The sequence below is a fragment of the Dama dama genome, chromosome 15 (assembly GCF_033118175.1).
Source record: "Dama dama isolate Ldn47 chromosome 15, ASM3311817v1, whole genome shotgun sequence".
NCBI lineage: Eukaryota > Metazoa > Chordata > Mammalia > Artiodactyla > Cervidae > Dama > Dama dama.
In genome coordinates, this window is record NC_083695.1 from 56,952,265 (window position 1) to 56,979,854 (window position 27,590).

The 27,590-nt window shown below is 37.8% G+C and overlaps 1 protein-coding gene and 1 pseudogene across 2 annotated transcripts in view; one reads left to right on the forward strand and one right to left on the reverse strand.

The window, feature by feature from the left end:
- The window catches only part of RNLS (renalase, FAD dependent amine oxidase), a 267,915-nt gene that overhangs the window by 188,174 nt on the left and 52,151 nt on the right, over positions 1-27,590 (reverse strand). The window lies entirely within an intron of this gene.
- Positions 10,105-27,590, forward strand: part of LOC133070567 (ribonuclease P protein subunit p38-like) — a 39,130-nt pseudogene continuing 21,644 nt past the window's right edge.

A 27,590-nucleotide genomic window follows, 5' to 3' on the forward strand; every position in this document is an offset into this window, starting at 1 on the left:
ACCAATTCAGACAAGGATTATCACCTGATGCTAAAACCATGCTATTAAGTAATAGAAATTCATATTTTCTTCCTACATTACTTACTGTTTTGTTGTTTAGTCTCTCAGTCACATCCGACTCTTTGTGACCTCATAGACTGTAGCCCACCAGGCTCTTCTGTTCATGGGATTCTCCAGGCAACAATATTAAAGTGGGTTGCTATTTCCATCTCCAGGGGATCTTCCCAATCCCAGGGATCAAATCCAAGTCTCCTGCTTGGCAAGCTGATTCTTTACCACTGATCCAACAGAGAGGCCCTACTTATTACTTACAGACTATCATTCCATAAATAACTCACTAAGTACAAAGGAGAAAAATGATCCTTTATAATGGAGAGATCTAACAGTCACCAACTTCACCAACCAAATGTTCAGATGATGATCATCAGAGGAATAAGCTGCCTTCTTGTCCCTTTGATGTGATACAGTAAGAAGTACACATGTCATCTATGTCAAAAATGTTTAACCGGATGTTTCTCAAAGTGTGGTCCCCAGACCAGCAGCATCAGGATTAGCATCAGCATTAGACATGCAAATAGGTCCTACTGAATCAGGAACTTTGGAAGTAGGCCAAACAATCTATGTTTAATAAAGCTCTCCAGATGATTCTGAAACGTTAAAATTGGAGAACCAGTGGTTTAACCTGAATCTAATGGAAAAACAGTGAGATAAATTCAGATAATAAAATTTTCTACTGGCTTGAAATCTTCAAAAGAGTCAAGGTCACAAATAACAAAAAAGTAAAGTCTAGGAGGAATGGTGGGAGGAAACTTTTAGATTAAAGCTAAGGAGATGTAACAATCTAATACAGTGAATTTTAATTGGGTTCTGAATTTAAAATAATAAAAAACAGCTAGTTATGATGTCTGCAACTTGTCAACTTAATTTTAAATGATCCAGGAAAAATAAAAACAACAGGCAAAAATAAACAAATACAAAATAAACAGGTATTATCTATATAGAATGGGAAAATAAATCTGAAACAATGCTAATAGTTGATGCATACAGATGTCATTGAGCTATTTTTCAGTTTTTTTTGCAATTTTGAACATTTTCACAATAAGATGGACAAAAATTAATGCAAAATTACATTTAGAAACCATAAGAAAAATGAGCATTCTAAAAACCAAAAACAGAAGTTGACCTACAAAACAATCGAACAAATTCATTTTTGCAAAGTGAAATAAATTATTCTAAAGCAACTAAATGCTTGGCAATTGAAGTGGCAGAGTTGAGATAACAGGGTTAGTCACTTACTGAGCTCTGACATAGGTTTCACCCCCATATTTTATAGACACCCACACATGGACTATATTAAAAAGTGCTGCACTTCCAATTTTTCTCTTTACTACAGAGGAAATGCAGAGAGAGTTAATAACATCATCAACCATAAGCTTTTAAGGTTCAGCATCCTAATAAAACTGAAGAATCTTGACTTGCAGCCTCAGCAGTTAAATTACTGCTATGAAAATCACTGCCAATGGCCAAGTTGCATGGAAGAATAATTATACATGTTTACTGTTAACCATCAGTCAAGTCCAAGAGCTATGAGATGAAATATGAAATGCAATTAAATGTAAATGTTAGTCTGAGGGCCTACCTGCCCCAATCTCTCTCTCCTCCCTACCCCCACACTGCCTCTCTCTCTCTCTCTCTCTCTCACATGTACACACACACACACACAAGAAATGAGCCTAATATTTTCTCTAAATATTTTCCTGGAACTCTAAAAAAGCTACTGAAAGATAAAAAACAGTAAGTCCTAAATGACATCCCTGAAAGAAGGGGTCCAATCAACTGCAAACAAATCAATAAAGTGGGTACTATGTTAATAGAAGTATTAAACTTTCATTTTTCAATCTGTTCTTGAGAAACTGTACTATCCATAGCAAGATTCTATCATCATACTTAAAGTATATGATTTATGGCTAACTTTCTTCTATAGCTTTTAAGAGAAAGCATTTTTTAGTTGTCCCTTGTGAGCTGCTAACATCTGCACTGATGAAAGAATTGAAAAGAACAAAATTCACAAAGGATTACCACTATCAGATTTTTAAAAAGAGAAGCAATACATTATAATTTGATGTACTGATAGTTTTTGAAGTACTTTCCAATGTAAACTTTAAAAGATCATAATGAATATTTAATTTCAATGAAGCACACATTGAGAGTTCAAAATTATCGACCGCTAAGAAACTAAATCCACCAATAAAAGAATGTAACCACTTATTACATCCACATGCATGATTTTGAGCTATGATTATATGTAAATCTAATGCCTCTACAACTGATAACTGTAGGACTACTGGATATTTCTGCAACCTTAAAATTGAGTAAATAGTCAATAGTGAGAGGAGTTAGTTAATGTATGGCAGTTGCAGCTGCAAAGTGAATTACCATTCTTTGAAAAATCTGAATTTTAATCTTGAATGGTCTCTATACTATAAGGAAGAACTATTTGGAAGCCTTTTATTATTAAGTCTCTTATCCTGTCTTCAGTTGCCAGCTGCATATCCATCAGACTTGGGAAAAAGAGCAAATTCCAATCAGTGAACAGCTTGAAATTGAGGGTTCTTGAGGGAAGGTTGTCAAGTGAAACAGGGCTCCAGAGAGAATTTTTAGCCTTGTGGCTACGACTGTGTCCTATGCAGACAGACAGATGTGTTTGAATAACTCCACCGCCTACAAACTGTGCAACCTAATGAAAACCACATCAGTTTTTCAAGTCTTTACTTCCCCATCTGTAAATGAAGATATTTATCTCATGAGCGGGCTTCCCCAGTGGCTCAGTGGTAAAGAATATGCCTGCAGTGCAGAGGTGCGGTTGTGACCCCTGAGTCAGGAGGATCCTCTAGAGAAGGAAATGGCAATCCACTACAAGATTTTTGTTTGGAGTATTCCATGGACACAGGAGCCTGGCAGGCTGCAGTCCATGGGGTCACAAAGAGTTGGACACAACGTAGCGACTAAGCAACTTATTCATTAATTCATTCCTTGTTTCTCATTTTATTTCATTTTTTTATCCCTTGATTGTAACAGACTCCTTGTACATACTACCTGCTGTGACAGGTTGTCTTTTGTATTTATTGTCATAAGATTATACATAATATTTTCTTATATGTGTGCTTAGTCGCTCAGTTGTGTCTGACTCTTTACAACCCCAAAACTGTAGCCCGCCAGGCTCCTCTGTCCATGGGACTTCCCAGACAAAAGAGTCAGACACGACTGTACGACTAAACAACAACCAACCAACCACAACTGACATATATTAAGTATTTGGTAGATTGCTGTTCTTGATACTTATTATTTGATACAATCCTAATGCTATCTACTGGAAACAATACCCAGGAGTAGATGTGTCTGGTAGTGAAAGTAAAGTCTGATGCTGTAAAGAACAATATTGCATAGGAACTTGGAATGTTAGGTCCATGAATCAAGGTAAATTGGAAATGGTCAAACAGGAGATGGAAAGAATGAACACTGACATTTTAGGAATCAGTGAACTAAAATAGACTGGAATGGGGGAATTTAATTCAGATGATTACATCTACTACTGTGGGCAAGAATCCCTTAGAAGAAACAGAGTAGCCATCATAGTCAACAAAAGAGTCTGAAATGCAGTACTTGGGTGCAGTCTCAAAAATGACAGAAAGATCTCTGTTTGTTTCCAAGGCAAATCATTCAGTATCACAGTAATCCAAGTCTATGCCACAACCACTAATGCCAAAGAAGCTGAAGTTGAACGGTTCTATGAAGACCTGTAAGACCTTGTAGAACTAACACCCCCCAAAAAATGTCCGTTTCATTATAGGGGAGTGGAATACAAAAGTAGGAAGTCAAGAGATAGTTCTAATAACAGGCAAGTTTGGCCTTGGAGTATGAAATGAAGCAGGGCATAGGCTAACAGTTCTATCTCTGCCAAGAGAATGCACTGGTCATAGCAGACACCCTTTTTCAACAACACAAGAGACGACTCTACATATCGACATCACCAGATGGTTAACACTGAAATCAGATTGATTATATTCTTTGCAGCCAAAGATGGAGAAGCTCTGTACAGTCAGCAAAAAAAGAAGACTAGGAGCTGATGGTGGCTCAGATCATGAACTCCTTATTGAAAAATTCAGACTTAAATTGAAGAAAGCAGAGAAAACCACTAGGCCATTTAGGTATGACCTAAATCAAATCCCTTACAATTATATAGTGGAAGTGACAATTAGATTCAAGGGATTTAGATATGACAGACAGGGTGCCTGAAGAGCTATGAATGGAGGCTCATACCATTGTACAGGAGGTGGTTATCAAAACCATCCCCAAGGAAAAAGAACGCAAAAAGGCAAAATGGTTGTTGAGGAGGTCTTGCAAATAGCTGAGAAAAGAAGAGAAGCTAAAGGCAAAGGAGAAAAGGAAAGATATACCCATTTGAACGCAGAGTTCTACAGAAAAGCAAGGAGAGATAAGAAAGCCTTCTTAAGTGAACAGTGCAAAGAAATAGAGGAAATCAATGGAATGGGAAATACTAGAGATATCTTCAAGAAAATTAGAGATACTAAGGGAATATTTCATGCAAAAATGGGTATAATAAAGGACAGAAACTGTATGGACCTAACAGTAGCAGAAGATATTAAGAAGAGGTGGCAAGAATACACAGAAGAACTATACAAAAAAGATCTTAATGCCCCAGATAACAACAATGTTGTGATCACTCACCTAGAGTCAGATATCTTGGGGTGTGAAGTCAAGTGGGCCTTAGGAAGCATCACTACGAACAAAGCTAGTGGAGGTGATGGAATTCCAGCTGAGCTATTTCAAATCCTGAAAGATGATGCTGTGAAAGTGCTGCACTCAACATGCCAGCAAATTTGGAAAACTCAGCAGTGGCCACAGGACTGGAAAAGGTCAGTTTTCATTCCAATCCTAAAGAAGGGCAATGCCAAAGAATGCTCAAATGACCGCACAACTGTACTCATTTCACATGCTAGCAAAGTAACCAAGCTAGGCTTCAACAGTATGTGAACCAAGAACTTCCAGATGTTCAAGATGGATTTAGAATAGGCAGAGGAACCAGAGATCAAATGGCCAACATCCGCGGGATCATAGAAAAAGCAAGAGAATTCCAGAAAAATATCTACTTTTGCTTGATTGACTACACCAAAGCTTTTGACTGTGTGGATCACAACAAATGGTGGAAAATTCTTAGAGAGATGGGAATACCAGACCACCTTACCACCGGCTCCTGTGAAACCTGTATGCAGGTCAAGAAAGTAACAGTTAGAACCAGACATGGAACAGCGGACTGGTTCTAAATAGGGAAAGGAAAGTATGTCAAGGTTGTATTTCATCACCCTGTTTATTTAACTTATATGCAGAGTACATCATGTGAAATGGCAGGCTGGATGAAGCACAAGCTGGAATCAAGACTGTGTGGATGACACACTCAGATGGCAGAAAGTGAAGAAGATCTAAAGAGCCTGTTGATGAAAGTGAAAGAGGAGAGTGGAAAAGCTGGCTTAAAACTCAACATTCAAAAAACTAAGATCATGGTATCTGGTCCCATCACTTCATGGAGAATAGATGGGGAAATAATGGAAACTGTGACAGACTTTATTTTCTTGGGCTCCAAAATCACTGCAGATGGTGACTGCAGCCATGACATTAAAAGATGAATGCCCCTTAGAAGAAAAGCTATGACAAACCTAGTGAAAGTGAAAGTGAAGTTGCTCAGTCATGTCTGACTCTTTGTGACCCCATGGACTGTAACCTACCAGGCTCCTCTGTCCATGGGATTTTCCAAGCAAGAGTACTGGAGTGGGTTGCCATTTCCTTCTCCAGGGTATCTTCCCGACCCAGCGAACGAAGCCGGGTCTCAGGTATTGCAGGCAGACGCTTTACTGTCTGAGCCACCAGGGAAGCCTGACAAACCTAGACAGCACATTAAAAAGCAGAGACATTACTTTGCCAACAAAAGTCTTTCTAGTCAAAGCTATGGTTTTTCCAGTAGTCATGTATAGATTTGAGAGTTGGACTACAAAGAAAGCTGAGTGCCAAAGAATTGATATTTTTGAACTGTGGTGTTGGAGAAGACTCTTGAGAGTCCCTTGGACTGCAAGGAGATCCAACCAGTCCATTCTAAAGGAGATCAGTCCTGAATGTTCATTGGAAGGACTGATGCTGAAGCTGAAGCTCCAATACTTTGGCCACCTGATGGGAAGAGCCGACTCATTGGAAAAGACGCTTAAGGCAGGGAACATTGAAGGCAGAAGAAGGGGACGACAGGACGAAATGATTGGATGGCATCACCGGCTCAATGGTCATGAATTTGAGTGAGCTCTGGGAGATGGTGAAGGGACAGGGATGCCTGTCTTGCTGCAGTCCAGGGGGTCGAAAAGATTAGAATATGACTGAGCAACTGAACAAGAACAAAAACAGTGTTCTCTACTAGTGTTTCCCCATCAGTAGCTTGTGAATCATGAATGATAGTAGTGGTTGTGATGATAGTGGCTGTAGCAACTGTAGTGGTGGGGAATTAAAAGACCACAGCTTAGAACTCTGTGTCTGTTGGTCAAAGCCTGTTTCCTATAATTCCCTTCTATTGCTTTCCCAGTATTTTACCCCATCTAGGAATGTCTCTTTGAGACAATGTTTATATAGAAGAAAACTATGCAGAAATTTAAAGAAACATTGGCATGGATAACATCAAATATTTCTACTCTCAGCTTAATCCCTAAATATAACTGTTGATTTACTGATTTACTATCACCCTCCTCCATCCTTTCTCAAAAGCACTGAACATTTCCCTCTGGGTTTCAGAATGCAATAGTTTTAGAATGACTGTTTTTCCTTTGGCAGGACACTTTTTTGTGTCTGCAGGGGATGGGGGTGGCTCTTAAACCGTTTATAAGACTGCCCCAGTGGTGTTCTCCTCCTGTATGTCTGAACTAAATTCCTCTCTGGTTCTTTTTTGGCCTCCAGAAGAACAACTCCAGTACCTCAAAGTTCAACGTCACAACACTGAGTGACAAGGTGGGACTCACCACTTTCTTCTCTATTTATATGATCATTATTTTTATGACCAGCTAGTCTTTGACAAACAAACACAGGCAATTTTTGCCATTGTCTTAAATAAGGGATAGAACTGCTTTATCTGTGAGACCTATGAGAAAATAGACCACATATGCTTTGATCCTCACTCCATTCTCAACACCTGGCATAGTGACCGGTGTGGTAGACACTGGGAAAGTATTTGCTGAATGACAGAATGAATGGCAAAAAGAAAGTAAGAGGCAAAATAAGAGAGAAAAAGGAAGCAGAAAAAAGAAAAATAGCAGTTCTAATCTCAGTTTTGAACTCAGAATGAACTATATAAAAGACTGATTACCTTTTTCAAAAATGCCATAAAATGGTTAAGTTGAATGTTTAAAAAATAGTTAGGTTAAAAAAAATGAAAAATTAGGGAACAACTCAAAAGACAATGCAAGAATGTCATTTCATAGGTGAGCTGTTCTCTACCAAGAATACAACTATAAAAAAAGTAAGGCGGCTTAAATATTAATAGTAATACCTATAAGGAAGGATATCCTTATAGCTATAACTATGAAATACCAAAACAGATGACAATTGGTCACCCAATCTCTGTTTCTCAAATATTTTTGAGAACATAAGAGTGATATTCATCTGCCTGGAACAATCTAGGAATGTTTCTGCCAAGATGACTTATCAAGCCCCATTCCCATGCTGATAAGTTTTTCATAGACTCTTTTCTCGCTATGTCCAAATGGCCAATGTAAGTAATCCCCTAGGATATTAGCATTTGGAGTACATGTGCCTACTGAGGCTTTTAAAATAAATGAATATTTAGAGAATAATTTAGGATTAGAAGTCTCAATCATTTTATATTTCATGAAAGTATATCAAATTTAAGTCAGACTTTTAGATGAAGAACTGTATTTTCCCCAGTAGAATACCATGGTATGTATATAAATTGAATGCACATTTGAGATAATAAGTGACTGCATGGTGTAATAGAAAAATCCACATTTAAAAATTATAACAAAAACATTTGGGCAGATAAGTCTAACCATCCTGATATTAACAGACAAGAAAATAGCACAGAAAAAAGAAAACCTTTAAAAATTTTCAGCTATTCAAGCTAGCAAGAAAGTACTTAACAGTGTCAGTTAAAATTTCCACTGACTTACATTACAAGCAGCTTTAGAATAAAGCTTTTGTCAAACTTCTCCTATCTCTAAAATGCTTCAGTCCACAGTGATCAAACTGTAGCAATATCTCTGTCAATATACAGGATATATTGTGTCATCAGAGAAGAAAATAAAAGGTAAGCAAGTTAGTAGCTATTAAGAGCTTACTATGTGCCAAGTACTATATACATTAGTACCTTGCACACACTTGAAATTTTAATCTACATAAAAAGACTATGAGGTATATACAGTTATTATGCCCATTTTACAGATGAAAAACTGAGGTTTTGAATGGAAACAATAGGAAACATAAGAATACAGATTAGGGTGAGGGAGAAATTTATCCATTCTAAAAATGTGGATTCTGTAGGGCATTATCGCCCTCCCTATCAGGCCAGTCAGTGCTGGATTCCTAGCCTTCAGCTGTACTGAGACCCTTAGGCCCTCACTTCTCAGGAGAATCATTTCTTAGTGATACACAGGCCAGGAGTGATTGTTGCAGCTCCCTCACTTCCTGAGTAACTAAGATGTGGGGTGTGAAAGAAAAGACTCAAAAATAACACCATAGTTTTTGGCTTTAGCAACCAGAGTTGGATGGCAGTGTTATTTTCTGAAATGTGGAAAACTATGGGAGAAATCAGAAGTTTACTTGGATGAGTTAAGTGTAAGGCACTTATCAGACAGCTAGCAGGTAGAATTCCCAGGTAGGCTGGAGTCTGGGGGAGAGACCCATGCTGAAGATGTACATTTGGGACTTAAAGTCATGAAACTGGACAAGAAGGATGGATGTAGAGGAGAAGGGACAGACATTAGGTTGAATCCTGGACACTCCAACATTTAGAGTTTTAGAGATCAGAGAAAATGAGCAGAGGGCGTGAAGAGAAGAAAGAAAGATACAAGGAGTGTTGTCTAGAAAGCCAAGTGAAGACAGTATTTCAAGAAGGAGGGAGTGATAGTAATCAACACTTAAGTACTCCAGGTAGGTCAAGTATGATGAAGGCCAAGGACTGATATTAATAGCTGGATTTTGCAACCTGGAGATCATGGACGTCCTTGACAAACTGATAAGTCATGCTGTAAAAAATTTTGCTTCTTATTTTTTCATTTGCCAGTAAACACTCTTTGAAATCATATTTTTAATGCCTGCATAACATCTCATAATATAAATATACAATGACTTATTTAATCAAATTGTTATAATGGATACTTAGATGATTTTCAATTTTTTACTTTTATAAATAACAAGGCAAAGTCATTCTTGAATATAAATCAGTCATACAATTTAAGTGAATTCAACTGAGTACTATAGCATGCACTAAAATAGTACAAAATACAAGGGAAATTTTGCCTCTAAATAGCATTTACAGTAATTATTATTCATAACATTTATATTATTTAATTATGTAATAATTAATATTAAGTAGCATGTTTATAATATTTATTCTTACATTTCTAATATTATAACAAAGAAGCTGGAAAAATTCTGTACATAGTAATCCCTCAATAGCTCTGATGACTTTTATTAGCTCTTATTATTTTCTTTTTAAAGGAGGGTGAGATTTAGAGAAAAAAATGTTTGCATACTTTTATGTCAACAAGTCCCCTTCTGCTATAATTCTAGCTGCAGTAAACTGTCAGTGAAAATCCTATTTTGGAAGCTTTTACTACACATAAGCAGAGTTTTCTTCATATGTGCATATAAAATGTAAACATGACAAATTATAATGAAAGTGCTCCAGAGTTCACAAAACATTTGCCATTCCATTTCTTGACCAATGCTCAGAAAGCAATGTGGGTAACTAAAGCTCCCCATATAGCCAGTTGTCTGAAATTCTCATTTTTTCCTCTTCTTTATCCTTCCCCATACATGGTCAAAAAGAAACTCATCTCCAACATCATCCACGGCTCCCAAATGCCTGTTGAGCTCACACTTCTGCCCGTCCTTCTCATTCTGTGCCGCTGCTCTGCACGATGCATTCTGCACTCCCGCTACTCTGGACTGCTCACAGTGCTCCAGTGAGCGCTTCGCTTCCCGCTCTCATGCCCCTTGCTCAGGCAGTCTCCTCTGCTTGGGATGCAGTTCTTCCTTGTGCTACTTGGCCATGCAAAAGGCAAAGACTTTGGCATTAGACAGACCCAGGTCCCAGCTGCGCCTTTTTCATTTACTAGTTGTGTGGCCTTGACAGATTATTAACCTTCTCAGAAATGAATTTCCTCACTTGCAAACAGTGATGATAATACCTACCTTGCCGGATGACAGTGAGAATTAAATAAAGTAAGATATCAAAAGGATCTATTATGTTTTTAAACTCTACTTTTGAGTAGAGAGCAAATGCACATGACTCAAAATTCAAAATACTGGAGAAGGCAATGGCAACCCACTCCAGTACTCTTGCCGGGAAAATCCCATGGACAGAGGAGCCTGGTGGGCTGCAGTCCATGGGGTCGCGAAGAGTTGGACACGACTGAGTGACTTCACTTTCACTTTTCACTTTCGTGCATTGGAGAAGGAAATGGCAACCCACTCCAGTGTTCTTGCCTGGAGAATCCCAGGGACAGGGGAGCCTGGTGGGCTGCCGTCTATGGGGTTGCACAGAGTCGGACACGACTGAAGTAACTTAGCAGCAGCAGCAAAATTCAAAATATATAAAAGAATAGATCTCCCTTTATTCCACCCACCAAATGAAGTTCCCCTGACAGAGGTTATATTTTTTTTTTCCATTTTTTCCAATCCTTTTAGATATTATGCACAAGTGGCAGTATATATACACAGTCTTTGAACTCTTTCTTATTTCACTTCATAATTATATCTTGGAGAGTCTTTCCTGCCTGTTCATAAACATTTGTCTTTTTCTTTTTTTAAATAACTGTAGTGCTCCAAGTTATGGATGCACTATCGTTAGATAAGCCATCCCCCTATGGATAGACTTTAAGATTACCAGCAATAATTTTTTCCCAAGTATTTTACTGTAAAGGGTTTCAAACATGAACACAAGTTTAATTTTATAGTAAAACATTCACATGTCCACCAGCTAGATTCTATATTTTATTATACACTTGCTTTATCACATATCTATCCATCCCTCCTATGAAGTGAAAGGGAAAGTGTTAGTCGCTCAGTCATGTCCAACTCTTTGCAACCCCATGTACTGTAGCCTGTCAGGAACCTCTCTCCATGGGATTCTCCAGGCAACAATATTAGAGTAGGTTGCCATTCCCTTCTCTAGGGCATCTTTCCAATTTAGGGATCGAACTATTGCAGGCTGATTCTTACCATCTGAGCCACCAGGGAAACCTGACCCCTCCTATATTTCTATTAATTTCAGAATATGTTGCAGATATTATCACTGAGATTTCTCTGTTTCAACTCTCACAATCGCTTCACTCAAATTCTACTGAATTATTTGCAGTGTCTAGGTGTCTGTGTCTTTCTCACCTATGGGCTCCTATATATATTGCTTCTTTGTAGAGCATTCTTTCAGTTTTTTTTCTGACAGATTGCTACTAGTCATTCAAAACTCACCTAAAGACTGCTTCTGCAGTAAAGGTCTTCCTTAACTCCCCAAGACAGGTTTGAATGTCTCGCCCTATCTTTCAGAGTGCCTTGTATGCTCCCTGATCAGGACACGATCCTTCTGTAATGTAATTAAATATTTTCTTACTTTCCCCTCCAGATCTCTGGGGGAAAAGACTGCTATTTCTTCATTCATCATTGTATCTTCACCCTTTAGCCAAGTACCTGGCATACAAGTAGATGCTCATAAATGTTTAAGGGAAAAGGTAAGAAAATAAAAAGGAGTGGGGAGAATGACAGCAACACATACATAGTAACATGGGCAGAACTGTGCCCCTTCAAACTCATATAATGAAACCCTAACTCCCAGGACCACAGAAAGTGACTTTATATGCAGAAAAGGCCTTTAAAGTGGTGATTAACGTAAAATGAGGTCATTAGGTTGGGGCTCTAACCCCATGTGCCTGGTATCCTTATAAAAGGAGGAAATTTGGACACACAGAGAGATATAAGAGATGCATGCAGACAGACGAAAGACCATGTGAGGACACAGGAAGAAGGTGACTATCTACAAGACAAGGAGAAAGGTTTCAGGAGAACCTACTGATGCCTTGATCTTGGACCTGTAGTCTCTGGAACTAGGAGAAAGTAAATTTCCATTGTTTAAGTCACCCAGTTTCTGGTATTTTGCTATAGGAGCCCTCACAAGCTAATACACAGTCCTAGAAAAAATAATACATAGAGCATATAGAAGGGTTAGAGCATCTAGGAGGGAAGATGGCTGGGTTAGAGCCTAAGTGTAGTGCATTAGAGGTGTGTGGAAGATTCAGATGTCCTGGCAAGTATGTCACAACTGAGGGGAAAAAAAACTGATTATTTTTCATTCAGAACAAAGAGAAGAGGGTGATTTTAAATTAAAACCTCTGTTCTCTAGATTATAATATGAATATATAATTAAATTTGATTTTGATTGGGTAAGGCTCTCTCAGTTATAATTCTCATGGATTTAGGTCATAAACTATAATGGATTTCCATGGTTGTGAGAATTTAGTCTGATTATAATAAGCCACTCAAGCTTAAGGAGGCACATGCATTCACAGCAATATTGCATTGTTGGGGCTGCTGAGAAATCTCTATAATTTTTAGTCTGCTTATAAAGTTGGATGGAATTCTATGATTTAGTATTTCCCTCGTCACTACTAGGTTAGTTTGTTTCAAAGGGATGTTTTCCTTAGAAAATGAAATTTGACACACTGACATAGTGGCATTATGAAAAAGGAAAAATGAAAAAGGAAAAACTGATCACAGGACATGAAGTCCTTGAGAGTGCTTTTGTGGTTCTATGTTTCATCTCATGTTGTGGCCATATTTTTGTGTTAAAAACTATATGCCAGCTTTGACAAACTGTTCATTTCCCTTCATATTTTGGGTAAGTCAATATATCTATGACAGTATATAAATCATTAAGTGAAATCAAATAATGTCTGGTTTTCATCTCAAAATACGACTAAAATGTGTGAAATTATATTCTGTCTATATCATGATAGCTATGATCAGGAGACTACATGGTTAATTTCCCTGACAGACTATAAAATCACCCAGCCAGGAATGGTGAAAGCTGTTAATCAGGAAGATAACCTTTGAAAGCCTTGCTCCTTTCATAATGGTTGCTAGTTAAATATGAACATCTGGGAAACCATTATGAATTCATGGTGCATCAATCTATTGCCCTATGTACAGTACCCCTTTTTATCGCAAACAGACTTCCCATAATAAGAAAAGAATTAGTGTATCAAAATTTTTTTAACCATACACATATTTGACGTACCATTTATCAACAAAATTGACACTGCTCTTGGATGTCCATAATGCTGGCTATAAAATGGGGACAATAATATTAAGCTGAGAAATATCTAAAAGGCTTAATGTTGTAGCAATGCTTTGAATTTGCTACTTTTTAATGACACTGTCTCAGAGGTTCACTTTGATATTTATCTCATGACATATGAAGTAAGTGGAGAAGGTAATGGCAATCCACTCCTGGAGAATCCCATGGACAGAGGAGCCTGATGGGCTACAGCCCATGGGTCACAAAGAATCAGACACAACTAAACTGACTGAGCACACATATGAAGAACAAGGGGAAAAAGTGGAAGCAGTAACAGATTTTATTTTCTTGGGCTCCAAAATCACTGAGGATGGTGACTGCAGCCATGAAATTAAAAGATGTTTTCTCCTTGGAAGAAAAGCTATGACAAACCCATATAGCATATTAAAAAGCAAAGAAATCACTTTGCCAACAAAGTTCCACATAGTCAAAGCTATGTTTTTTCCAGCACTCATGTACGGATGTGAGAGTTGGACCATAAGGAAGGCGGAGCACCGAAGAACTGATGCCTTTGAATTGTGGTGCTGGAGAAGACTCTTGAGAATCCCTTTGACAGCAAGGATACCAAACCAGTCAATCCGAAAGGAAATCAACCCTGAATATTCATTGGAAGGACTGATGCTAAAGCTGAAACTCTAATACTTCGGCCACCAGATGAGAAGAGCTGACTCACTGGAAAATGCTGGGAAAGACTGAAGGCAAAGGAGAAGAGGGAGGCAGAGGATGAGATGATTAGGTAGCATCACTGACTCAATGGACATGAATCTGAGCAAACTCTGGGAGATAGTGAAAGACAGGGAAGCCAGACATGCTGCACTGCATGGGGCCACAGGGAGCTGAACACAGCTTAGCGACTGAACAACAACAACATAATGAAGTAAATTCAGTGAAATGGCCTTTTGTTTTACACACATGTAACATAGGTGGGATAAATTTATGTGGTTTCCTCAAGCCAGTCTTTATTCTTCTAATGTTTTTTACTTTCAATATCTACACCAATGGGCATATACACTATTCATTGAAGAGATTTTTCCTAGACTTCTTATAGACACAAATGCCGAAGGCCTATGTTACTTATGAAAAGTGAAAAGCCAAAGAGGGTCATATAATTTTAAACTGAATAAAGATTCTCCCACCTAACAAAACTTGATTATCGATGCCAGAAGATTTTGAGAAACAATTCTCATTTGAAAAGGAACACTGAATTTTACACAATGGGAAACAATGAACAGATTACAGCTCTGCCTAATGGTGTTAAGACACTAAAATTCTGTTATAAATCTTAATTTGCTGAAGTATATAACTAGGACAGACCCTGATTCCAAATTAAACTTAATTGAAAGTTGTTTTTAAAAACATGGTAGGAGAGATTTCTCTTTTTAGTGTTGCCAAACAGAACTGACTCTGGACATTTCTTCATTGTCCTTTCAGTCAAATTAGACCATAATGAGAACCAGTCCTGTTGTTTTCTAACCCAACAGCTTAAATAAAATTTAAAATCAGTATTCTTTATTAAAATACATGAAAAAAGGCTTTTTAAAAGCTTAACATTAAGGTATACATATTTACCCACAATAGTAAGTAACATACATATGTATAATATAACCCATGGACAAAATAATAGTGTGCATCTGACATTTATACTTGTGGATAAGGCAATTTTATTCCTTACAATAGGCTTTCTTGTATTAAAAATTTTTTTTTTGTTCATTTGCTCAGTCATGTCTGACTCCTGAAACCCCATGGACTGCAGCATGGCAGGCTTCCCTGTCCTTCACTAACTCCTGGAGTTTGCTCAAATTCATGTCCATTGAGTCAGGGATTGCAGTCCAACCATCTCATCCTCTGTTGCCCCCAACCCCGCCTGTCCTTCTGATAAAAAATTATTTCAATACATCAATATGAAAAAAATCATAGTTAAAACATAAGGCTAAAATACTATGTAAATTAGGTCAGAAAATTTTACTAGAGACCCTTGTAACATGTCATTTAAAACTGTAATTGGATACATATTTGTGTAATTGGTTTCTTACTCATCTCCCTCACTAGACTATAAACAAGGGTGCTGAGTACTTGTTTTGAGGAATCACTGTTTACCTAAGGAGAGGGAATAAAGGCAAGTAAGAACTAATATTTATTGTCTACCTACTACAGGTCAGCTCCTGTGGTATAGAAGCTTTATTTCTTTTAATACTCAAAACAGCTCTGGACAGAAAGTATCAGGGTCTCCATTAAACAGCTGAGAAACTGAGATAAAAGAGATTAAGAGACCTTCTTCACAAGCAGAGTTAGGTCTAGAACTAGATCCCAACCCCATACTTTTTCCATTTGGCCACAGTGTAACCTTAAGGAAAGCAAAGATAAGCCTTTTATAAAGGACTGGCTTTTGTTTTTATAAAACAGAAAACCAGTACTTTCTCCAGCCACCAATCAGTGGTTCATAAGTTTGACTGCTCATCTGAATTATCTGAGGAGCATTTAAAACATATCTGACAAGTGCTCGGGCCTGGTGCACTGGGAAGACCCAGAGGAATCGGGTGGAGAGGGAGGTGGGAGGGGGGATCGGGATGGGGAATGCATGTAACTCCATGGCTGATTCATGTCAATATATGACAAAACCCACTGAAATGTTGTGAAGTAATTAGCCTCCAACTAATAAAAAATAAATAAATAAATAAAATAAAATAAAACATATCTGAGCCCCAGAGCCAAAGACCCTGATTCAGAAGGTCTGGGGAAGGCATTTCTATTTTTAAAATTCTCTGTAGATGAATATGATGTTTTTCCAGGCTTGAAGTTCTGTTCTTTTCCAAGCCTACCAAATGTCCTATCCCTATCCTTTCCTAAATTATAAACATCGTTCTGGTTGAAAGGGGAAGATTAGGAGTATATCTAACATCATCTGTACTCAAGTTCCAGGCATTGTGTAAAAGGGTTTCATATCTATTTCTTGCTGTTGTTGAGTTGCTAAGTTTGCAACCCCATGGTCTGTAACACACCAGGCTTCTCTGTCTGTGGGATTTTCCAGGCAAGAATCTTGGAGTGGGTTGGCATTTCCTTCTCCAGGGGATCTTCCCGATTCAGCGATCAAACCCACATCTCCTGCATTGACAGGCAGATTCTTTACTGCTGAGCCCCCAGGGAAGCCCTCTTCTAACAATTACTAAAGCTTTATTACTAGGTTAATTTTGTCTAACTTCACCTCCCCTGCAAAGGAGTTCGCTCTCCAGAAGTTCTTCCTATAAATTGTCTTCTGGCTGATCAGTTGCACCAGTCCAACAGGCATACCAGACTGTTGGCTGTGGGTCTGGCTTAGGCCCAGACTAGGGACCACCATGATACCCATGTCAACATGAAACTGGTTCGAAAAGTATGAGGTAAGAAAAGAAGATGATTGATGCGGTAAAGGAGCACAATACCTCTGCTCTGCCTTCTTCTACATCTCATACCCCGAACATGAACCAGTCACATCCCTGAATAAACATCTTACTGAACACACACACAGAAAATCTTTCATCTGGAGGAAAAGTTCTAAATCCACAACAGAACTATGTCCCCAGAATACTGGTCTATTGAAAACAAACCTGGGAGAGTTGTAGGAAGGGGCAGCATATCAGAAACTAACAATCTATGTAAATACCAGTTTTTACTAACTTATCAGACAGTCCTGGAGTTTTGGCTTTTTTTCTGACCTTGTTAGGAAATGTACTTAAAGTTTTTTCAGGCCAAGTCATCCTATTCCTGAGGCAGCCTTTTCTAGTTCAGATCCTAACCCTGGTTACTCTATTTCCTTGTCCCAACTTTCAGTGATATTGGCTTTTAGGGAATAGTTCAGTCCAGTTCAGTTCATTCGTTCAGTTGTGTCTGACTCTTTGTGACCCCAATAACCACAGCACACCAGGCCCCCCTGTTTATCACCAACTCCCGGAGTTCACCCAAACCCATATTCATCGAGTTGGTGTTGCCATCCAACCATCTCATCCTCTGCCATCCCCTTCTCCTCCTGCTCTCAATCTTTCCCAGCATCAGGGTCTTTTCTAATGAGTCAGCTCTTCGCATCAGGTGGCCAAAGTACTGGAGTTTCAGCTTCAAAATCAGTCCTACCAATGAACACCCTGGACTGATCTCCTTTAGGATAGACTGGTTGGATCTCCTTGCAGTCCAAGGGGCTCTCAAGGGTCTTCTCCAACACCACAGTTCAAAAGCATCAATTCTTCCACGCTCATCTTTCTTTATAGTCCAACTCTCACACATCCATACATGACCACTGGAAAATCCATAGCCTTGACTAGACGTACCTTTGTTGACAAAGTAATATCTCTGCTTTTTAATATGCTGTCTAGGTTGGTCATAACTTTCCTTCCAAGGAGTAAGCATCTTTTAATTTCATTGCTGCAATCACCATCTTCAGTGATTTTGGAGACCAGAAAAATAAAGTCAGCCACTGTTTCCCCATCTATTTGCCATTAAGTGATGGGACTGGATGCCATGATCTTAGTTTTATGAATGTTGAGCTTTAAGCCAACTTTTTCAATCTCCTCTTTCACTTTCATCAAGAGGCTCTTTAGTTCTTCTTCACTTTTTGCCGTCAGGGTGGTGTCATCTGCATATCTGAGGTTATTGATATTTCTCCCAGCAATCTTGATTCCAACTTGTGCTTCCTCCAGCTCAGAGTTTCTCATGATGTACTCTGCATATAAGTTAAACAAGCAGGGTGACAATATACAGCCTTGACGTACTCCTTTTCCTATTTGGAACCAGTCTGTTGTTCCACGTCTAGTTCTAACTGTTGCTTCCTGACCTGCATACAGGTTTCTCAAGAGGCAGGTCAGGTGGTCTGGTATTAGAGAATAGAGTAGATGGAATTGAATGTTAGGAGCAGTGACAGAGGGAGGATTATAAAGTAATTGTGTTTACTACTGTGATCTTGCCTTGTTTGCTGGTTTGCGTATCTTAAAATTTGTGGACTTGACCTTGTAGATGATGTAGAACCACTGGTGGTTTTTGAGAAGTGTGATAAGATGAAATTGTCTGCCCATAGTGGGTAATCTGGGTTAATGAAGGGAGATGTGGAAACAGGTTATCGTTAGGATACAATGGAAGAAAAAAGGTGACAGACTTTTTTAAGTGACATTTTAAATGGAAGATGTATATATGTCAGCAATAGAAATGCCGTTATCAGAACTGGTGAATAATTTCGGAGAGAATAAAATGGATAGCCTACTGATACAGAACTGGAGCTTAATAGAAATGATATAAACATAAATACAGAGGAAAAGAGTTAAATTGTTGCACGGGGTCACATTACCAAAGAAAAGAACACAGAGAACTGAACACCAAGAACCAAATAAACCCTGGGAACACCCACAGTTACCAGAATGGAAAGTGAAAAAAGGAGATTCGGATTTTAGTCAAAAAGCAGACATTAAAAAGTGACTCCCGTTAAACAAAACAAGGAGCAATAACTGTTGCTTTGTTTTTTACCCTGGAGTAAAGGCTCAAACAAGCTCCAGCATGCTCTGTTCACTGGCTGGTACTGTACCAGAACATCACCCTAATGTTGTCTTCGAAAATTCATCTTCAAATGGAGATTTTTATACTTCATTAGCTAAATTTCCCCAAAATGAGTCCTACTCACTCTCACCTGGGGCTGAAACAAAACTGTATTTATCTACATGTTAAAGATGTGCACAGTAGGACAGGCAGTGCCTGAAATATAAGGGCTTAATAAACATATGTTAAAGGAATAATTGAGAGACAGAATGTGCAAAACTACAATGCAGCACAAACTGGGTATAGAAACTAGAACACTGAACAAAATTCTACATGGCCATAATATTGTACAAGTTGCCAAATAGATGAAACGATAAAGACTGAATAGGTTTTCTAAGTAAAACCACTTTGATCCAATAAAGATTTAGCAGGGGTGTTGAATATCCATGACACAAAAAACTGTGCTCTGTGGAAAATGAAGGTTAAATCTGGGCCAATGTTGCTATGCATGTATGCTTAGTCACTCAGTCGTGTCGGACTCTTTGTGACCGCCCTTCTCCTCTGTCCATGGAAATTTCCAAACAAGAATACTGGAGTGGGTAGCCATTTCCTTCTCCAGAGGATCTTCCTGATGTAGGGATCAAACCTGCATCTCTTGCATTAGCAGGCAGATTCTTTACCACTGAGCCACCTGGGAAGTCCATAATGTTGCTAGGCTATAATTTAAAACCTAAGCTTTGCATGAGTATTTTCAGCATGTTGGAAACACCGGATACTCAGCCCTTTAGGCTCATTACTGGGCAAGCCTTTTTAAAGGTACTGACTGGGCCCTGAATACATACACACACACACACATACATACATACATACATACATACATACATACATACATACATACATAGAGAGGATTTGGAAGGGATCTTGAGGACACTGATCAAAGAGATTAGAGGAATAAAAAATGATAAGAAAATTGGCCCCCAAACAGAAAGACAAAGAAACGTGGTTTATTTAACCTAAGAAAGAAAAGGCTGATAAACAAGTAACACCCTTCACGTATTTTGCCAACGTGGCGAGCAGCTGTTCCATTTCCCTGTAGGCAGGACAGGAGAGAATGAACTTCCGCAGTGGAGGAAAGCAGCTGCAACCCTGGTCTTCCCCAAGAGCTTCCTTCCTGCAGGCACTGTAGTATACTATTTGAGAGGACCCTAACAGGCAGTGTCATTTCTCTTTCCCTGATCCTTCTTTAGCATGAATGTGCAGTTATATATCTGAACAACTGTCCAGTGGAAGGGGAGAAAAATCTATAAACAGGCAAATCTTTTTCTAGCTTTATAGTTCTCAAAATCATCCCACATACACAGCCATCAAGAGATGCAAGAAGAAATCTTCTTGAGATTCTTATGAGGGTGAATTCTGAACCTTAAACCATAAAAATATTTTTTAAAGAAAATTTTCCTGCTGTTTAGCTACATGTCTGCTCGGTGTATGTCCCATTGTGCCACTCAGAAAATTACTTTATCCAGTTATCTACATTTTTAGCCAAGGGTAAAAGGACACTCCACTTGACATTAGCCCACAAAATTGGAAGTTTACAGACTTTTTGAAAATAAGTTACAATTCTTCTGTAAAGAATTATTCAAATGTCAGTGTAAGCCTATAAAGCAAAGTGACTACATGGTGGCCTTTTTATTACTGTCCTATTCCAATTCTTTACTCTTTTAAAAGTAAAGGATCACTTTACATCAGGTTCCAAGCTCAGGAACATTCGGCTTCGGTCCATCCTTCCCTTTGAGTTTAGAAAATTACAAGGAACAAAATGAAAGACGACTCCCATCTCTTTCTTGGATTCCGGAATTTCAGATTCATGAGTCATTAGACTTTTTGGATCACAGACTTAGTTTAAAAAGAAGTCAAGGGAAGTCCTTTGGAGCTATTGTGTGATTCTGAAGGCAAGCGTGGTTTCAGAATTACCTGCAGAATAGAATTACTGTTCAAATTATAAATTCACCCCTTACTCCCTCACTATTGAGCCAGGACATTACATAAGGGGAATGGGTGAGTGGTAGGCTCATGTCTCATTCACCCTGCATTTGCTTGCTAGATGGATGTCACTTGGGGGCTATGGTCACTCAGCTGTACTTTGGAACAATGCTCTATCCTGGTTGAATAGCAGCTTCCTGAGATGTGCTAATCTTACAATAATTTCTACTTAGCTTTGGCCCTGGTTTCTGTTTCAGCTTTTAAAATTCTATCTTCTGGTAATTTTTGACCATATATTATTTCTTCAAACTGATTAATTATAACATTAACAAGGTCTTTTGGCTTCTGTCCTCTTTCTTTGGTTTCAGGAAGTGTCTCTGAGGGTTTTCTGGGCCCTGTTCTTTCTACCTGTTCTGTAACAGAACCTCAAGTGGTCTGTTTCATATATATGTTGTAATCTTTAAAAAGTTTTATGTATTTGAGGCCCAATTTAACAACAGAAAAACTTGTTTACTTTAATACTGAGTTCATATAGTTTAAGTATTGTACAGTATATAGTACAATATACATATATCGAAGAATTGATGCCTTTGAGCTGTGGTGCTAGAGAAGACTCCTGAGAGTCCCTTGGACAGGAAGATCAAACCAGTCTATCTTCAGGGAGATTAACCCTGAATACTCGTTGGAAGGACTGATGCTGAAGCTGAAACTCCAGTATTTTGGTCATCTGATGTGCACAGCTGACTCACTGGAAAAGCCCCTGATGCTGGAAAAGATTGAAGGCAGAAGGAGAAGAGGGCGTCAGAGGATGAGATGGCTGGATGGCATCACCAACGAATGGACATGAACTTGGGCAAACTTCGGGTGAGACAGAGAGGGCTGGCATGCTGCAGTCCATATGGTCACAAGTAATCAGACATGACTGGGCAACAGAACAACAACAGTATAGAGTAAGTATTTAATATTTGTGGAATAGATGTGTGAATGAACGACCTATGTCCTAGTCAAGCTGCTGGCAATTTTCTGTTTTATAGACTGGACCTGCTGGGCAAAATAATTTTACTATGTTACCTATATTCTTAGACAACTGTTAAAGAACACCCTATTAGCTATTAGCTATTGAAATTAATTGAAATTAAACAAAACTTAAAACTCAGTTCCTCAGTCACATTATGTCAAGTGCTCAAGAGCCAAACATGGCTGGTTTCAACCACATTAGACAGTGGAGATATAGAACATTTCCATCACCACAGAAAGTACTATTGAACAGTACCGGGTTAGACCACTTTCACATTTATCAGTACAAAATTGGCTGTCCACATAATCTTGTGCCAAACACTGGGTGTATCTAACTTTTCAGTCCACTTCAGGTACCAAAATTCCTTGCTCTAGTCCAAAGCAGATCATACCACAGTTTATTTTCCCAATCTGGCAACACAATAACAAGGAACATCCAAATGCCACATAAAAATTGCAGCAAGGAGAAACTTCGCTTGTCTAAGTCATTTCAGGAATGAAAGATGCTGCTCTGTGTGTGCATGTATGTGTGTATATGTTTATATGTGTCTGTATGTATATAACAGATACTAGAACCAAAGGTTTAATTAATAATTAAATAATCTTTTCATTCTACATCCCAACCCAAATTCCCTGCTGATCATCGCTGATATGAAATATATTATACAGAACAGAAGTAAAACTGTGAACCTCCTCTTCTCACAACACAAAAGTTTCTTCACATTTATAAAGAACATAAGACAGCCCTAAATAACTACATGGAGAGCAACTACATAATAAAACAGTTCAGATGGCTGAATCCACGGCAGTGCAGAAAGTCATTCAAAGTTAAGGGGAGAGTATTTTCCCTCAACAGGTTTTTAGCAGGCCTTATTTTTATTTTTAATTTTATTTATTTATTTTAATACAGAACTATGTTCACAAATAATGCTCCATGAATTTGCAATATCTATCTATATCTACATATACTCATCCACTTAATAGTATTCGAATTGATCCTGTGGTGAAGAAAATGATCCTCAGGCTTTCAGGTCACTAAATCTTACTAAATTAGATATTCAGGTTTGCTATTAAGATTTTACAATATTCAGCAACAAAGAAGAATAAATCAGTTCAAGTTGGTGATAAAGTATATTACTTTTTATTTATTTGACCAGAGTTCTGCTGTTGGGTACAACTAGGCTAGTAAAAACATTATATGGCCTGGTATGTTTCATGGCAAATAGAAGGGGAAAAAGTGGAAGCAGCGACAGATTTTATTTTCCTGGGCTCTAAAATCACTGTGGATGGTGACTGCAGTCATGAAATTAAAAGATATTTGCTCCTTGGAAGGAAAGCTATAACAAACCTAGACAGCATATTAAAAAGCAGAGACATCACTTTGCCGACAAAGATCTGTATAGTCAAAGCTATGACTTTTCCAGTCATAGTGTACGGACATAAGAGTTGGACCATAAAGAAGGTTGATCCCTGAAGAACTGATGACTTTGAATGGCAGTGCTGGAGAAGACTCCTGAGAGTCCCTTGGACTGCAAGGAGGTCAAACCACTCAATTCTAGAGGAAATCAACCCTGAATATTCATTGGAAGGACTAGTGCTGAAGCTGAAGCTCAAATAACTCCAATGCATATATCTTCTCTCAGTAAGTCGGTTGCTCCTCCATTTTGTTGATGGTTTCCTTCCTGTGCAGAATTTATGTAGCTTGATAGACTCCTATTCGTTTATTCTTGCTTTCGTTTCCCTTGTCTTTGGAATCAGATTCACAAAAACATAGCTAAGACTGATGTCAGTAAGGTTACTATTTATTTTCTTTCCTAGAAATTTTATGGCTTCAGGCCTTACATCCAAGTATTGAAGCCATTTTGAGTTAATTTTTGTGTATGGTTAAAGACAGTGGTTCTGCTTCATTCTTTTGCATGTGGCTGTCTAGTTTTGAAATTTATTGAAGAGACTATTGTTTCTCCATTGTATGTTCAGTGCTCCTTTGATATAAATTAATTGTCCATATATGTGTGGGTTTCTTTTTGGGCTGTCAATTCTGTTCCTTTGATGGGTGTGTCTTTTTTTGGGTTAATACCATATTGTTTTGATTACTATAGCTTTACAGTATGGCTTGAAATTAGGCAGCATGATACCTCCAGCTTTATTTTTCTTTCTCAAGACTGTTTTGGCTGCTTGAGATCTTTTGACATTCCATACAAATTTTAGAATTATTTGTTCTAGTTCTGTGAAATACATCATTAGAATTTTGAAGAGATGCATTGAATCTGTAGATTTGGGTAGTAGAAACATTTTAACAACTTGACTTTTCCAACACATGAACATAAAAATATCTTTCCATTTATATGTGTCTTCAATTCATTTCATCAGTGTCTTTAGTTTTCAGAACACAAGTCTTTTACCCCCTTGGTTAAATTTATTCCTAGGTATTTTATGCTATTCCTAGGTATTTTATGCTTGTGATGCAATTTTAAGTGGCTTGATTTCTGTTTCTAATAATAATTTATTAGTGTCTAGAAATGCCATGGATTTCAGCATGTTGATTTGGTATTCTACAGCATTACTGAGTTCATTTATTAGTTACAGTAATGGAGTCTGTAGGGTTTCTTTAGGGTTTCAGGTTTCTGTACACCATATCATGTCATCTGCAAATAGTTTTACTTCTTCCTTTCCAATTTGGATGACTTTTATTTCTTTTTCTTGCCTAAATGCTATGGCTAGGACATCCAAAACTATGTTGAAAGAAAGTGGTGAAAGTGGGCATTCTTATCTTGTTCCTGACATTAGAAGAAAAGCTTTCAGCTTTTCACTGTTAATATGATGTTAGCTATGGGTTTGTCATATATGGACTTTTATTATGTTGAAGTACAATCCATCTGTTCCCACTTTGTTGAGAGTCTTTATCATAAGTGGATGTTGAATTTTCTCAGAAGCTTTTTCTACACCCATTGAGATGATCATATAATTTTTATCCTTCATTTTGTTAATATATTGTGTTGATTGATTTGAAGATGCTGAACACTGTCTTGTACACCTGGAATAAATCTCACCTGACTGTAAGCTACGATCCTTTCAATGTATCAATGGATTCAGTTTGTTAATATTTTGTAAAAGCTTCCAATTTTCTTTACTTTTATTATTTTTGTTGTATCTTTGTCTGATGTTGATATTAGAGTAATTCTGGCTATACAAAATGTGTTTGGAAAGTTTTCCTCCTCTTTGATTTTTTGGAAAAGTTTGAGGAGAGCTATTAAATCTTCTTTAAATGTTTTGTAGACTTTGTCAGTGAAACTGTATGGTCCTGGGCTTGTGTCTGTGGAAGGATTTTTAAATTTTGTTTCAACCTCCTTGTAAGTAATTGGCCTATTCTGATTTTCTAGTTCCTCCATATTCAGTCTTGGAAGACTGTATGTTACTAAGAATTTGTCCATTTCTTCTAGGTTGTTCAATATGTTGATGTATAGTTATCCTCAGTAGTTTTTTAAGACATGAAAAGATGCTCAACATCACTCATTATTAGAGAAATGCAAATCAAAACCACAATGAGGTACCATTACACACCAGTCAGGATGGCTGCTATCCAAAAGTCAATAAATGCTGGAGCAATAAATGCTGGAGAGGGTGTGGAGAAAAGGGAACCCTCTTACACTGTTGGTGGGAATGCAAACTAGTACAGCCACTATGGAAAACAGTGTGGAGATTTCTTAAAAAACTGGAAATAGAACTGCCATATGACCCAGCAATCCCACTTTTGGGCATACACACTGAGGAAACCAGATCTGAAAGAGACACGTGCACCCCAATGTTCATCGCAGCACTGTTTATAATAGCCAGGACATGGAAGCAACCTAGATGCCCATCAGCAGATGAATGGATAAGGAAGCTCTGGTACATATACACCATGGAATATTACTCAGCCATTAAAAAGAACTCATTCGAATCAGTTCTAATGAGATGGATGAAACTGGAGCCCATTATACAGAGTGAAGTAAGCCAGAAAGATAAAGAACATTACAGCATACTAACACATATATATGGAATTTAGAAAGATGGTAACAATAACCCTATATGCAAAATAGACAAAGAGACACAGAAGTACAGAACAGACTTTTGAACTCTGTGGGAGAAGGTGAGGGTGGGAAGTTTCGAAAGAACAGCATGTGTATTATCTATGGTGAAACAGATCACCAGCCCAGGTGGGATGCATGAGACAAGTGCTCGGGCCTGGTGCACTGGGAAGACCCAGAGGAATCGGGTGGAGAGGGAGGTGGGAGGGGGGATTGGGATGGGGAATGCGTGTAAATCTATGGCTGATTCATATCAATGTATGACAAAACCCACTGAAATGTTGTGAAGTAATTAGCCTCCAACTAATAAAAAAGAAAAAAAAAAGAAAAAAAAAAGGGAAGACTATTGTGACACTATTTTTGTTATGTGTTAGCAAAGTAAGAGCTGTATTTGTGTCCTTGGTTGGTAAATGTAGAATGCAATATAAGAAAACTATTGCAAAATAAATTATGGGGTTTTAAGCCAAAAAAAAAAAAAAAAACAAAGATCTTTTGTATTTCTGTGGTATCAGTTTTAATTTGTCATCCATTTCTGATTTTATTTGAATTCCCTCTCTTTTTTTCTGGGTTAATCTAGTAACAGATTTGTTGATTAATTCTTATTTAATCTTTTCAAAGAAACAGCTCTTAATTCTATTGATCTTTTGTTGTTTTAGTCTCTATTTCATTTATTGTCTCTCCATCTTTATTATTTCCTTCTACTAATTTTTGGCTTTGCTTGCTCTACGTTTTCGAGTTTTTTCAATGTAAACTTAGATGATTCATTTGGGGTTTTTCTTATTTCTTGAGTAGGCCTTATTGCTACCAACTTCTCTTCCAGAATCATTTTTATGGCTTTTGATATGTCATATTTCTATTTTCATTTGTCTCTAGGTGTTTTTGCTTTCCTCAATGACCGATTGGTTTTTTAGTGGCCTGTTGTTTAACCTCCACATTTTGGTGGGCTTTTTTCCCTTTTTTTCTTGTGACTGATTTCTAGTTTAATATCATCATGGTTGATATGATTTCAATCTTCTTAAAAAATACTGATCAATTGCAGGAATAATATCCATGTAAATATTATGTGAGTGCAAAATAATGTAAAAATATCATAATAGTGTTTTCCTACAGTTACTGCTCAATAAACAGCTGCTGCTGTTATTTATTACTGTAAGTATTATCTTATTACTATACCATTCTAGGAGATAGAGGTGAAGAGAGAGGAGTAAGCATAAATTTATAAAGTATATTAGTTGGTGTGCAGGGTGAGAAAAGGGAAGTGAAAAGGGCAGAAATGAAGCTAGCTTGATTGAAACCAACAGTATTAGGTAAATAAAATGTTAAGTTTCTATGATTTAGAAAAAAAATCTACCAACTCAGCATAGTACTTTTGGTTGATTCACACTGATCAGAAA